An 8,408-nucleotide genomic window follows, 5' to 3' on the forward strand; every position below is an offset into this window, starting at 1 on the left:
GAGGAGACTTTTGCTGAGGAAGTCACTCTAGTCAGGAAGGTGCTGCCCCTCCTGGAAACAATGGGAAAGTAAAAGCAAAAGTCATTGAGCGGAATAGCATGAGCAACATGGACGTAGGCTTTTTGCCACAAGTCCGACTAAATCATGCTCAGCTCTACGATTTAGGCAGATGAACAACCATATGGCAACAAACTGGACAACCTGGCGAAATGGACAAATTCCTAGAAACATACCATCTTCCAAGTCTGAGTCAGGAAGAAGTAGAAAACCTGAATAGACCAGTAAAAACAAATGAAATCTAAGGAGTAATAATAATTAAAAAAACCCCAAAACTCCCAGCAAACAAAAGTCCTGGATCAGATGGTTTCACAGGTGAATTTTACCAAACATTCAAAGAAGAACTAACACATGTCCTCCTCAAACTATTCCAAAAAGTTCCAGAGGAGGGAAGGTTTCCAAGCTCTTCTTACGCGGCCAACATTATCCCAATATTATTTAAGTGGGACCATGGCTTCTTGCCAACTGGGACATCGCTCCGGGCAGGGTGAATGGGATGCAGTTCCACCCCTGCTGCTGGTTTCTGTGTTTATTCTTACTTTTTCACCCTGCACAGTCTGACCCTCGGTCCCTCCCACAGGAGCTACTCTGATATGCATTAGGCATGAACGTGCACATGTGAATGAGGATCAGGTTCTGAGTTATCCTATCTAATAAAAGAGAAACATGGTAATTAGCCATACCTCCACTACCCTTCCCATTGGCTATATGCAAATTAACTGCCAGCCAAGATGGCGGCCAGCAGCCAGGCTACTTACACGAATAGGAGGCTTGCTTGCTCCAGTGACGGAGGAAGCCAGGTTCCCCACCTGCCGCTGCTGGGCTCTGAGCTGCTAAGAAACATTGTTACAAATATAGAAGCTAAACAAAACCCCAGAAACCTGCTTTCAGGCAGCCGGGATCTCAGAGCTGGAGTTGAAACAGTGTTTCAAATACAGAAAGTAAACAAAGCCAGAAACCTGCTCTGTATGTGACAGGGGTGGCACCACAACCCCCTATTCCGCCCTGCTCTGTGTGTGACGGGGTGGAGCCGCAACCTCCCCATCGGCCCTGCCCTGAGTGTGACAGGGGGGAGCTCCCCAACCCCCTGATCGGCCCTGCTCTGTGCGTGACAGGGGGCAGCGCCCCAACCCCCTGATCGGCCGGCTCTGTATGTGACAGGGGTGGCACCACAACCCCCTATTCTGCCCTGCTCTGTGTGTGATGAGGTGGCGCTGCAACCTCCCCATTGACCCTGCCTTGAGTGTGACAGGGGGTGGCACCCCAACCCCCCAGTCGGCCCTACCCTGAGCGTGACTGAGGGTGGCATCGCAACCTCCTGATCTGCCCTGCTCTGTGCATGACAGGGGGCCGTGCCCCAACTCCCCAAATGGCCCTGCTCTGAGCCCGACCAGGGGCTGTGGGGCAGGCACCTAGGGATTGGGCCTGCCCTCTGCCACCCGGGAGTGGGCCTAAGCCAGCAGGTCATTATCTCCCGAGGGGTCCCAGACTGTGAGAGGGCACAAATGGGGCTGAGGGACACCCCCCCCCCCCCGCCAGAGCACAAATTTTTGTGCACCGGGCCTCTAGTTATATATAAAAGCCACTTGTAAAGAATTTCCTCCCTATTTCAAATCTTTAAAACAGCCGCAAAAGATGAAATTATATTTAGGAAGTTAAATTGTGCTTTATCACCTCTTTTAAATGTTCAGAATTTATTTATTAGTTATTTTATAGGTGTGCTTAATGACTGCATTTGTATCAGACCCCGGGGAACAAGCCTGTCAGCGGGAAGGCTCTGTGACGGAACAGAACTGGAAACTGCACGTGCTCTCCGCAAGTGCACCGCTGATTGGAACAAGAACTAAAGTGCGAAGATATAACCCTAAGCGTGGAACTTACAATGGCGATGGATGTTAAGGCTTTAAAACTCTGATTCACTGGATGGAGGAAAAGGTGAATGCAAACCTGGGTCATTCATCCCTCCTCTCAGGGGAAGTGTTTGCACTGAATCGTAGTAACATGACTTAGAGAAAGAGGTGTGGGAACCCGAATCAGAGTCCGCCAGATGCTCAAGGCCAAGCCACCATATGCGGGTGCAAAGGCAATGACAGCAGTTGTACTGTACGCACTGCCAGGCGTGCCTTTCTACAACCCAGATAGTGATGTCACTCTTTGGCACGAAGCCTCTTTTGTGAGAATTGGTGTAAAGACGTGTTGCTGACCAGCCTGTGCGAGGCTGCTTGGTGGGGCTCCTTTGAAGAACTGTTTTGACTGCTGGCTCCTCCTTAGCAACGGCTACTTGGCCTGCAGTAAAGCCTCTCCTCTACGCCTGTGACCGCCCATGTCTTCTCCATCTAACACTGGCCCACAGTTGGTGTAGTCGAGCAGGATCCAGGAGGAACTTGCTCCCACGTTGGCGGGCGCAGGGAGCAGGGTCAAGGAGTAAGAGCTCTGGCAAGAGGCGTCTTGAGAATTGCGTGAGTTTAAGAGAACGCCTCTCTTGCTCCCAGACTTTTCTTGTTCTGGTGCTGCCCAGGTGCTGCTCCCTCGGGCTGCAGGGGCTGCGGGGACTAGTGACGATGAAAGGCAGTGACCTCAGGAGGAGCCGGCCATCAGAACAACCCTCAGGGCCTCGTGCCGGGGAGCAAGTCATTGATCCTCACAGGTACAAGGTGGGTGGGGAGCACGCTGAGGGGGCGGTAAATCCGGCCACGGTGCCACCTGCCACCACCAGCCTGCTCTGGCCCTGGGAGGAGAAGCCTGGGCAGGGGGCACAGCCGTGGCCACCCTGGTGTTTCCACTCCGCCTGTCCCCAGGGGCCTGCAGTTGCCTTGCTCAGGGCTGTTCTCAACAAACAGATGACTCCTCCCCCAAGCTGGGGCCACTGTGGGTCTCCCCTGGTTGATATCAAGCTTTGGGAAGTGCCCTGGACTGAACATGTTTCTATTTTCAACCCTCCCGCTTGGTTCACAGCAGCAGATAATGTGTGTCTCGTGATGAGCCTGGGTTCACAGTGGCTCACACGGCGTTTCTCTGCCTTTACTTGGATGAATCCAGTCTCTGCTCATCTACACCTGCTCTCAGCTCAGGTCAGAACGCCCTGGCTCCCCCCGGCATGTTCATCTACCTCTCCCTTCTGTGCTTTAACTTTGTCATGGCATCTTAAAGAGCTATGCAAACTCCAGCATCAGCTCTTACAGCAGCTGGGAATTGATGGGCTTCCAGAAGTCCTCCCCTGCGGCCCACGGGAAATGTTTGCACGATGCTCGGCACGACTCCCCCTCACACGGGGCGTCGCAGACCCTTTGGCGGTGCGTTTCAGACAAACAGGACCCCCCTCTGCTTTGTAAAACATAAACAAACACCAAACGCCAGGTGCCTGTGTGAACCAGAAGGATGCCAGTAATATGTGCAGCAGACACAGGCATGAACCTGGTCTGTCCTGGGCCACTGGGATAGAAGGTTGTTGGTCAGCATTCTTTATAGGCTTCATATACATAAAGACAGTTATTACGAGGAACTGGCTCGTGTGATTATGGAGACGGGCAAATCCAAATTCTGTAGAGCCCGTGTCCCAGCGTCAGCCCCAAGGCTGGGAGCCGCTGTTGAACCCAGAAGAGCTGATGTCGGGTTCGAAGGTCGTCTGGCTGGAAAGGTCTCTCCCACTTCAGGGTCAGCCTTTTGCTCTATTTTGACCTAACTGATCGGAGGAGGCCCAGCCACATTATGGAGAAAACTGCTTTCTGAGGTCTACTGCTTTAAATGTAATCTCATCTGAAACCCTCCTAGGACACCCAGGATAACGGCTGACCAACATCTGGGCCCGGTGGCTCAGCCCACTGGGACATAAAATTAACAATTGCAACACCCTTCCGACTTGGTTCACAGCAGCAGATAACGGCGTCTGGGGATGAGCCTGGGTTCACAGTGGTTACACGGCGCTTCTCTGCCTTTACTCAGACGAATCCAGTCTCTGCTCGTCTACACCTGCTCTCCGCTCAGCCAGAACGCCCGGCTCCCTCCCGCACATTATCTACCTCTCTCTTCTGTGCTTTAATTCTGTCATGTCATCTTAAAGAGCTTTACGAACTCCAGAAGATGTTTTGTTTTTTCTTTACATAAGCTTTTATCTAAGGACAGATGAGTTGGCTACAATACATTTGAAAAGCACTAAGTATTTTTTTTACTAGTAATGAGACCATAATTTTGCATCAGATGATCTAAGAAAATGCTAAAATTGTATGTGATGTATTTTTTTCATATAGATGTATTTTTTCAGAGGATAGGGCACACAAATTTCTTATTTATTTAAAGTGTTCCGTAACTTACAACCAATTAATCACCATTGGCCGACTATTTTGAATGACATCTTGTGTTTTTAAAAGGAGATATGATTTAGAAATTACATACAAAGATGTTGAGCATATTGACATCTAATAAATCCTCTATGTTTCTATTGGATCACTAACACAATGATACTGAAATGATGCAAAGATTCATAAGCATTAGAAAACAAAAGAGAAGAAATGTGATTTTAACCTACATGTAGCTATAGATATTTCTGCCTGCTGGATATGTGGAGAATTAAATACCTTCCTGCTTTCCAGCCTCCACGGCAGCTTGGCTTAGAAAACTCACTGAGTCAGATCAAGTTTAAACAGGAATGTTTTCAGTACAGGGGCACTCCCAAAAGCATGATATTAAAACAGGGCCATGGCAATCAAAACAGCAAGCTCACGATTGAACCAAATCCCCACAGTCAGATTAACGGGGCCGAATCAAAATGCCAGGAACAGGCTTTCAGTATAAGCTGAACTGGATTTATGACTAAGTAAAATTTCAAACTAGTAGAAAAATAATAGTTTCTTTAACTAGCGGTGCTGAAAGCATTATGATCTAGAAAAAATATAAGATCTCTGCCTCAAATCGTAATCCATAGCATGAAAACTATGGTAATTGGCACATTCGCCTACGTAAAAACTCACAATCTTTGTATTCAACATATGAATAAAAGTTTAAAAATGTAAGATTCAGTTATGCAAGATGAGTAAGTTGTAGAGATGGGCTATATTTAACCAATATGCCTATAATTAACAATACTGCATTGTACACTTAAAACTTGTTAAAAAGATACATCTCATTGAATGTTCTTATTACAATAAAAAACAGCTTAATATACTATTTCAAAATAGTGAACATCCTCATTAAATAAAGAGCCCTTACAGAAAATAATGAAAGAATGAATAATAAATACCTGAATAATAAAATATCTAGATAATGAACAAAGCAATACAAAATGACAAAAAGAATGGGCATTGTTTAACCTCACAATTGACTAAAGAAAGTAAAAATCTATATGTTTTGCATTGTTCAACATGAAAAATTGAGGAGAAATGATAGCCAGTGTGGGCAGTGGTTCTGGTAACTGGCACACCTCGTAGAGGGGAGTTAGTGTACACAACAGTGTGCAGAAGAATTCGGTAATATATATCAAAACACTTTAAATGATAATATCTTTTGATCTAGTAATTTTTCCTCCTAAAATTTGCCCTAAGGAAATCCTCATGGATGTGAATTAAAGCATTAATATTTAATAGCAAACTTAAAAACATATATAAACAAACCACATTTACACCTGCAGAATACTACTGAGGAATCTTAAATCTATATGATGAGAATACCTGTAGGTGTTAATAATGCAAAAGAATAGGTACTCTGTGGCAGGCAACAGTATTCAGGGCGACTAATGTTATGGGAATCAGTAGTTTATAAAACATTACACAGAGTATGATTCCAGTGGAGAAATCTTGAGAGAAACATGTTAAAATATTAACAGTGATTATTTCTTGTTTGTGACATTGTTTTTTTTTTGTCATTTTCTGTATTTTCCAAAATTTCTTAATCGTTGATTTAATTTTATAATCAGAAAAAAGCTATCCAAATATTATACAGAAAAGTGATAAAGTAAGGCCCTTCCTTCTGCTTGTATTCATTTATTGAGTCTATATTTACACATGCACACACACACGTACACACACACACGCACATGCACTCACCTCCCAGAGTACAGATCTCTTTGTTTTGCAGCATCAGCTCTTACAGCAGCTGGGAATTAATGGGCTTCCAGAGGTCTTGCCCCTGCGGCCCATGGGAAATGTTTGCACGATGCTCGGCACGACTCCCCACCACACGGGGCGTCCAGACCCTTGCCACTACTCGGTGAAGGCGTTTGGTTTGTGTGGCCAAATCTGCTGTCAGGAATTTTCTTCAAGCCCAGACCTGACCATCCTCAGATACTCAGAACACGACAGGCCTCAGGGATATTTGTTTTTTCACTCTTCCTTCAGTTACTCCCTGAGGAGTTCTCTGTCAGCAATTGATAGAAGATTCACTACTTCATGGAAGTCAAGGAGCAGCATTGCTATGTCTGTCAATTATTTACTTATTCATCCTCCCTCCCTGTTCTTTTGTTCCTTCCTTTCTCTCTCTCTCTCTCTTTCTCCATTCTTTTTTTTAAAAAATATATTTTTATTGACTTTCAGAGAGGAAAGGAGAGGGAGAGAGAGATAGAAACATCAATGATGAGAAAGAACTGTTGATTGGCTGCCTCCTGCATGCCCCCTACTGGGGATCAAGCCTGCAACCCAGGCATGTGCCCTTGACTGGAATTGAACCTGGGACCCTTCAGTCCACAGGTAGACTCTCTATCCACTGAGCCAAACTAGCTAGGGCATCCATTTTTTTAAATCCTCTTCCCAGGATATGTTTTATTGATTTTTACAGGGAGAGAGAGAGAGAGAGAGAGAGAGAGAGAGAGAGAGAGAGAGAGATTGATTGCCTCCCGAATGCGTCACCCCTACTATGGATCAAACTGGAAACCTGGGTGTGTGCCCTGATTGGGAATTGAATCTGCAACCTATTTGTGTATGGGATGATGCTCTAACCAACTGATCCACCCAGCCAGGGCAACTCTCCCCATTCTTTGTTCTCTCCTTCCCTCCTTCCTTTCTCTCTCCCCCCTCAGGCACGCCTGTATACCAGTATACCACTTAGCGTTGTCCAGTCATGGTCAAACTCCCCCCTGCCTTCAAGGGAGCTCAGTTACTTGGGGGTGGGGAGGGTGGTAGGGGTGGGATACCTGTCCTTAAAGTAAAATTTGCCATTAAAGTGTTACATGTTTTAGAAAATGTATGAGTTGGTACTTTGCCGGGCTAAATTGAATAATTCTCACAAGGATTTATTGACAAAGCTGGTGAAAAGCTTAGGTGTTTCGACAGAGCCAAGCGACTTGCTTCACTATTCAACAGCCCGCTACTAGGGAGCACAGCCTCTTGGCAAGATGACCAATTTGCAGACCCTGTCCCAGCAAGTTGGTCTCTCTTTTCCAATATGCTGCTATGGGCTGGGTAACTCAGATCCCTGTCCTCAGGAGCTACTCCCCCTCACCCCACAAATTAATATACTGAAACCTAATCGCCAACGTGACAGTATCTGGAGGTGGGGCCTTTGGGGGTGAGTGGGTCCTGAGTACAGTGATCTGAGTGGTATTCCTTCTCTGGAAGAGATGGCAGAGAGAGCCCTACTCCTTCTCTCATGTGAGGCTACAGTGAAGATGGCAACCCTCTGTGGGATGCAGTTCCTCACAGACACTGACTCTGTAGCTCCTTGACCTTGGACTTCCCAGCCTCCAGAGCTGGGAGGAGCAAATGTCTGTATCTATCTATCTATCTATCTATCTATCTATCTATCTATCTATCTATCTATTATCTATCTATCTATCTATCTATCTATCTATCTATCTTTAACTTTATTTTTTAGTGTTGACATTATTGCAGGAGTCCCACCTCCATTTGTCCACCTCCATCCTTCCTCGCCTACCCCTTCCTTGGCCTTCACCAAATTGTTGTCCGTGTCCATGGGGAACGCATATATATTCTTCAGTTAAGCCCTTCACCTTCTTTATCCAGTTAACCCCACCCTCTCTCCTTGAGTAACAGCCAGTCTGTTTCATGTATCTATGCTTCTGGTTCCATTTTATTTGTTGGTTTATTTTGTTCATTGGATTCCACTTATTAGTGAGATCATAGCTCCCTCCCTCCCCCCATCTGTGGTATTCTGTGACAGCCATTCAAAGGGACTAAGACATCCTGAACGCCCTTTCAAGCTTACCCTGACCAATAACAAGCTTTTCTTCTCTGCGTTCACTATTAACTGTATACAGGAGCATCTCCCAACCCCAATCTCCAATGCCTGCAAACTGATATTTCTTTGTCACTGTTCTCAAATGTCAGTCTTCACAGAACATCAGATCTTCTGAAGGTGATTAAAGAGTAAGTTGGGATGAGGAAGGTGAGCTGGGATTTTAATTT

General features: G+C 45.9%; 1 long non-coding RNA gene across 4 annotated transcripts in view; it reads right to left on the reverse strand.

Annotated features, from left to right (window-relative positions):
* The window catches only part of LOC118670468, a 31,337-nt gene extending 25,065 nt beyond the window's left edge, over positions 1–6,272 (reverse strand). For all 4 annotated transcript variants that reach the window (XR_004972342.1, XR_004972343.1, XR_004972341.1 and 1 more), the window contains exon 1: positions 6,096–6,272. This is a non-coding gene — a long non-coding RNA (uncharacterized LOC118670468). The remainder of the gene's footprint in view (positions 1–6,095) is intronic.
* Positions 6,273–8,408: the final 2,136 nt, after the last annotated feature.

The sequence above is a fragment of the Myotis myotis genome, unplaced genomic scaffold (assembly GCF_014108235.1).
Source record: "Myotis myotis isolate mMyoMyo1 unplaced genomic scaffold, mMyoMyo1.p scaffold_m19_p_16, whole genome shotgun sequence".
Lineage (NCBI taxonomy): Eukaryota > Metazoa > Chordata > Mammalia > Chiroptera > Vespertilionidae > Myotis > Myotis myotis.